General features: G+C 37.4%; 1 pseudogene; it reads right to left on the bottom strand.

The window, feature by feature from the left end:
* Positions 1-417: 417 nt before the first annotated feature.
* Positions 418-6000, bottom strand: part of LOC149226025 (alcohol dehydrogenase-like 3) — a 51916-nt pseudogene continuing 46333 nt past the window's right edge.

Here is a 6000-nt window from a genome sequence, read left to right as displayed (position 1 = left end):
ACTTTTAACAAAAAATGGATACACCATTACATTAAGTATTTAAAGAAATTGAATTAAACACTTCACATATGATAAATCTTTGCTCCATAAGTCCACATGAAATACCATCTATAACATACACATCTAATATTTAATGGAAATCTACTTTGAAGGGGCACAAATTCCTTAGCTAGGTCATTTTACTCGGTTTGAGACTAAAACCACACAAATAAGGCTTCCCTCACTGGACATAATATACTCCCATAAGAGGTGAGGTGACAAAGCCTTTATTAGAAGTAAGAGGTGAGGTGACAAAGGCTTTATTAGCAGGAACACAATTGACTATCAGAGGTGACAAAGCCTTTATTAGAAGTAAGAAAATTGACTATTTCATACATATATCATTGCTGGCTGGAAGAAAATGGAAAATATATTTGGTTAGAGATGGAGAAAACATCTCAAACTCTTACCTTCTAACAACAAATCAAATGATTTGTTAATATCTGCAAAAGGCAGCTCATGGGTAATTAATTCCTTTCCTTGGACTTCCTGCAATCAAACTGCATATTGTAAGAAAAATAATAAAGCATGAACCACTAGTTTTAAATACAATTTGCTTAAAACCATTGTATGTCATCTGATGATTCATTACCTTGTTTACACATTTTCCTGTAAGATTAGGAAATTGGGATTTTCCCTTGAATCCACCAAATATGGATGCCACAATCCTCCAACCCATAAACAACTCTGCTGGAAGAAGGCTTAGCTTTCTTGGACTCGAATCAAATCCCAACCACATTGTCAAGCTCCAGACCTACAATCCCAACCAATTGACCAAAACATTAACCATGAGGACACACAAACCATAATGCGACTTTAGAGTTTTGTTTATGCATATCCCCAGCAGACCTTAATGAAAATTAATCAATTAGTAGGAGGTTTCAGCTGATCCAGATATCTAGGATCTTTGTTATCAGTTTCTTAAATAGCAGTATTTTTGTTATCAATGATATTGAACTTGAAAATGGGGAACAGAGGGTGTCTTTACATCATTGGTGGCCAGAAAGCACTGGTATAAGATATCTGTATTTCCAATGCATTCAAATCTGTAATCCACACCACCATTTGACATGTCTCTTATCACCTGCAAAAGTGTTTCTCTTCTCATGAGCTTGGGAGCTAATAGGTGTTGGAGAGATTTCCATTACATACAAGAATAATCTGAAATAGAAGGTTACCTCGTGAATGGGCTTTTCGTGGTCTTTTGGGTTGATGCAGTCTGTCACTCCCAAGATTTTGGTTATAGTGTAAGTAGTGCAAGTGGTGAAACTCTTGATAACATTTTATCTCAGGGAAGAGAACAATATATACTTTGGTACATCTAACTGATAGTGCATTCTGTGACTAAATAATTACTTTAAAAGAAATTTCTATCCACCCAACTATCCTTGTAAGTTAGGCTTACTAAATTGTGGCATGCGATTAAGATCCTATTGACAAATAGGATGGTATGGGTAACTTGCCTCAAACATTTTCTTGAATGAGCAGGGTTGAGATCGCAGTCAAGCCCAACCATTCTAACAAGTATATATAACCTATCAAACTTATGTAAAAAATTTCAATACAACTCTTTTATCAGGATTTTATTACCTTTCATGGCCAACCCTTCAGGCTTCTACTAAAACTTTACTGCCTTTCATGGCCAACCATTCAGGTTTCTAGTAGGACTTTACTGTCTTTCAAGAACAACCTTTGACTCAGGACCAATGCCTTAATTTTGCAGAGGTAAGACCTTTCAGGACCTTTAAGAACTTGCCTACTAAATTTTATGATAATTTTACCAGTCAGTCTCAAAAAAAGAGCATCTACCTTTAGGAAACTTGTTGGTATTTGTGTCAATGCCAATTATCTTGGATGCTTGTCTTATCCTGGCACCCTCTGCAACCTGCTCACAGTTAAAACTTAAGAAACCAACTAAAGAAAGATAGGCAACAGAACAATCATGCAAATATCATGGATAACCAAATGACTTACTGCAAGGCCCACAGTGCCAAGGCCAAAGATAGCAACTGTTGATAGGGGTTCAATGTCTGTTGTGTTCCATATAGCTCCAAGTCCTGCAGGCGGACATGGTAGCAAAGTCCATGGTTAAAAGCACTCTGAAGACAGTCACCAGCTGTCATTATACTAATACGATTGAAAGCCTGTGAATTCTGATTTCATCAAACTAAATAGTGGGATACTTGTGGCCAGTCCACAGCCTAGCAAGCATGCTATATCCAATGGAACTTCCGGATTGATCTTGAGAAACCAAGCATAATCCACTACAGTGTCTTCGGTAAATGTAGAAGACAAGAAATCATACATTGGCTTTCCACCAATGGAGAAACGAGATTTCCATCCTTTCTCATCATTGTACTGTAGGGATTTGCTCTAAACTCACCACACAGATTGGTCTTCTTAGATTTACAGTAGACATTGTCTTCACATTTGCCATTGTACAGAGGAATCACATGGTCTCCTTTCTGGAGATCTATCGCGCCCTCTCCCACACACTCGACTACCCTGAATACATAGAAGTTCAGTATTAAAAGTTTAAAGTAAACCACTTACAGAAGGGGAAGTATCCATTGATAACAACTACAAACCAAATACTAGCAACTTGTTGGAAATAATAATCCCAACCACCACAATAGACAGCTTGACAGCAGCCATACTTGTCAAACGTATTTTTGCAGGGTGCATATTTGTTTGAAGATGGAAGGACTGAAGCTAGGCACAAACCATTCAGAAATGCAACAAGGAATTTAAAGCAGTTAATGTACTTTTGGTAAATAGATATGGGCAAGCATTCATTCAGTGACTATTGCCCACACTCCAGAAACACCTGGGTGATTATGATCACACTCAACAACAACATCATATTAATTATTTTTTCTCTGTCATGAATTAAATGTAAAATTGTATGTTGAGTTAAATATGAATGTAAAATTCATTTTGATGGGTTAGCGAGTAAGAGAGTTGGAGAGAAAGAGAGTGTACTGAGGAGAAAATGCTGGAGCAAATTTCGGTGGGTGCCTGAAAACAACAGTTACAGTATTTTACTGTGTGTTATTCCGAGTGAAATTTTAGTTTTTACTTGGTGAATGAGTCGCAGCCTCATGTGAATGTATTTTCATGTTTTAGAATTTAATACTAAGTTTTTATTATGTTTCTCCAAACCTACTTTGTTATATTTTCCGTGACTGAATATTATTCATTAAGTCTCTAAAATAGCTCCGTGAAATCTAGGTTCAAGAAATCCAAGTTTGTGAAATAGCTCCACGGTGCGCGAAGGTAGCTGCACAAAATCATATATTTGGTGCACAAACGTAGCTGTGCAAAAGTAGCTTAGCAAGAGTTATAGCTCTCTGCCCCTCTGCAAAAATTAAATTTCCTAAATTTTTCTAACATGGTATCGGAGCAGGTTAAATATTGTTAGTGTAAAAAAAAGTGTTTTTACTAGCAGTAACAATTGTTTTGAGGGCAGATTGTTTTTAGCATATTTAGCAACAGGTAGAAAGTTTCTTTTACACTCAGAAATGGCAACATTAAGAACAAGCTTGACCAGTCCTCAAATACCTCAGTTTAATGGAAAAAATTATGATTATTGGGCTATTACAATGAAGGCCCTATTTTCTTCTCAAGACATTTGGGATTTGTAGAGAATGGTTTTCAAGAACCAACAGATGCAACAACATATGATGCCTTATCTCAACAAGAAAGAGATTTTTTAAGGGACAACAGGAAGAAGGATTCAAAAGTCCTGTTTTATATTTTTCAAGTAGTTCATGAAAGTGTTTTCCCAAGGGTTGCAGCAGCAATGAAGTCCAAGCAAGCATGGGACACCCTCCAGACAACCTACAAGGCATGGCAAAAGTCAAGACAACAAAGCTGCAAATGTTGAGGAGAGATTTTGAAACACTTTGTGTGAAAGAGTCTGAGAATATAGACTCATTTTTTACACATGTAAGTGGGCTGGTTACTCAAATCAGGTCTCATGGTGAGACACTTGAGGAAAGAAGAATAGTTGAGAAAGTTTTGAGAAGTTTGCCAGCGAGGTTTAAGGCCATTTTTGTGGCCATAGGAGAGAAAAAGGATCCCTCACAGTTCTCAGTGGATGAGTTTAATGCATCACTAATTTCTTATGAACATAGACAGAATAGAGCAGAAAGCTCCTCATTAGAGCATTCCTTCAAGACACAAGTATCATTTGGTCAAGGTCGAAGCAGAGGAAGATCATATGTTAGAGGAAGAGGAAGAAGCCCACACAGAGGTGGAAGAAGCAGCAGTTCAAGCTCAAATGGAAGATGCAACAATCAAAATCCAAGTCAAGGCCCAAGCCAAAATCGAGCATAAGGTCAAAGATATGATAAATCTCAAGTTCAATGTCATTACTATAAGAAGTATGGTCATTATGCAAATGAATGTAGAAGGAAGCAATATGACATTAGTAACAAACCAAGTGTAAATTTCACAAGAGACAATAAGAACCATGGTAGCATGTTTTTATCTTGTAATGTAGGACAAGAAAAACCGAGTGATATATGGTATCTAGATTCAGGGTGTAGCAACCACATGTTAGGAAACATAGAAATATTTCTGATCTAGATGAAAGAGTGAAATTTGAAGTGACATTAGGGACTGATAGCAAAGTCTCTGTCATGGGAAAAGGAAGAGTTAATATCCTAACAAAGAATGGGGAGAAGAAATACATCTCAGATGTTTACTCTGTCCCCGGTCTGAAACGTTGGACAAATTATGCAGAAAGGCTACAATGTCTTCTTCAAAAATGATGTGTGCACAATTTTGGATATGCCTCCAAGCAGACGGTTGATTGCAAAGGTTCAGATGAAAAACAATATAATTTTTTCCCTAAAAATAATATCATATTTTCAAAAAGAAGGTGCACAAGCACAACTATCTATTAACGCACAAGAAGATGGAAGAAAAGAAGAAGCTATCACAGAAATAAGCTTTCAAGCAGAGGTAGAAGATGGAAACTGGTTATGGCACTTGAGATTTGGACATCTCAACTTTGGAGGCTTGAATTTGCTACATAGGAAAGACACGGTGAAGGGTTTACCACTCATAGAAAAACCAAACAGCATATGTGAAGGATGTACCTTGGGCAAGCAACATAGAGAGACATTTCCAGCAGGAAAGTTAGTGAGGGAAAGGGCACCTTTGGAGATTTTCCACTTAGATTTATGTGGACCAATGCAAACACCATCAATTGGTGGTGGCCACTATGTATTTACCTTCATAGATGACTACACAAGGAAGACATGGGTCTATCTCCAAAAACAAAAAAGTGAAGTGTTTGAGCACTTTCGCCAATACAAGGCTCTTGTTGAAAAGCAAAGTGGATACTACATCAAATTCCTTAGGACTGACAGAGGTGGAGAATACCTCTCAAATGATTTCCTTTGTTTTTATAGGGAGCATGGAATTCACAAGAAATTTACAACAAGATATACACCACAAGAAAATGGTGTGGTAGAAGGAAAGAATAGGACTATTATGGAAATGGCAAGGAGTATGTTGAAGGAAAAGCATTTGCCAAATGACTATTGGGCTGGAGTTGTCGCTTGTGCAACATATATCTTGAATAGATGTCCAACCAAAAGTATCTAGAACATTGTTCCTAAAGAGGCATGGAGTGGAAGAAAGCAAAATGTCACTCACATGAGAGTTTTTGGATGTGTGGCATCTGCACATGTCCGGGATGAGTTAAGGAAGAAGTTGGACAATAAGGGGGAGAAATGTATATTTTTTGGATACAGTGATGAATCCAAGGCATACAAGCTCTACAATCGATCAACCAAGAAGGTCATAATCAGCAGAGATGTGCAGTTCATCAAAGAGGAAGCATGGGATGGAAGTTTAGAGAAGACTGTCAATGTCAAACCATGTATACCACATGAGGACAGGGAGGAATTAATAGCAACAAGTAATTCCTCAACAGTGAATCCCTCTACT

This window comes from Pinus tabuliformis, chromosome J (genome assembly GCF_031772625.1).
Source record: "Pinus tabuliformis cultivar Carrire ecotype Pingquan chromosome J, CPIR1, whole genome shotgun sequence".
Taxonomy (NCBI): Eukaryota; Viridiplantae; Streptophyta; class Pinopsida; order Pinales; family Pinaceae; genus Pinus; species Pinus tabuliformis.
Note: the sequence above shows the minus strand (reverse complement) of the source record. Positions and strands in the feature narration are given on the sequence as shown.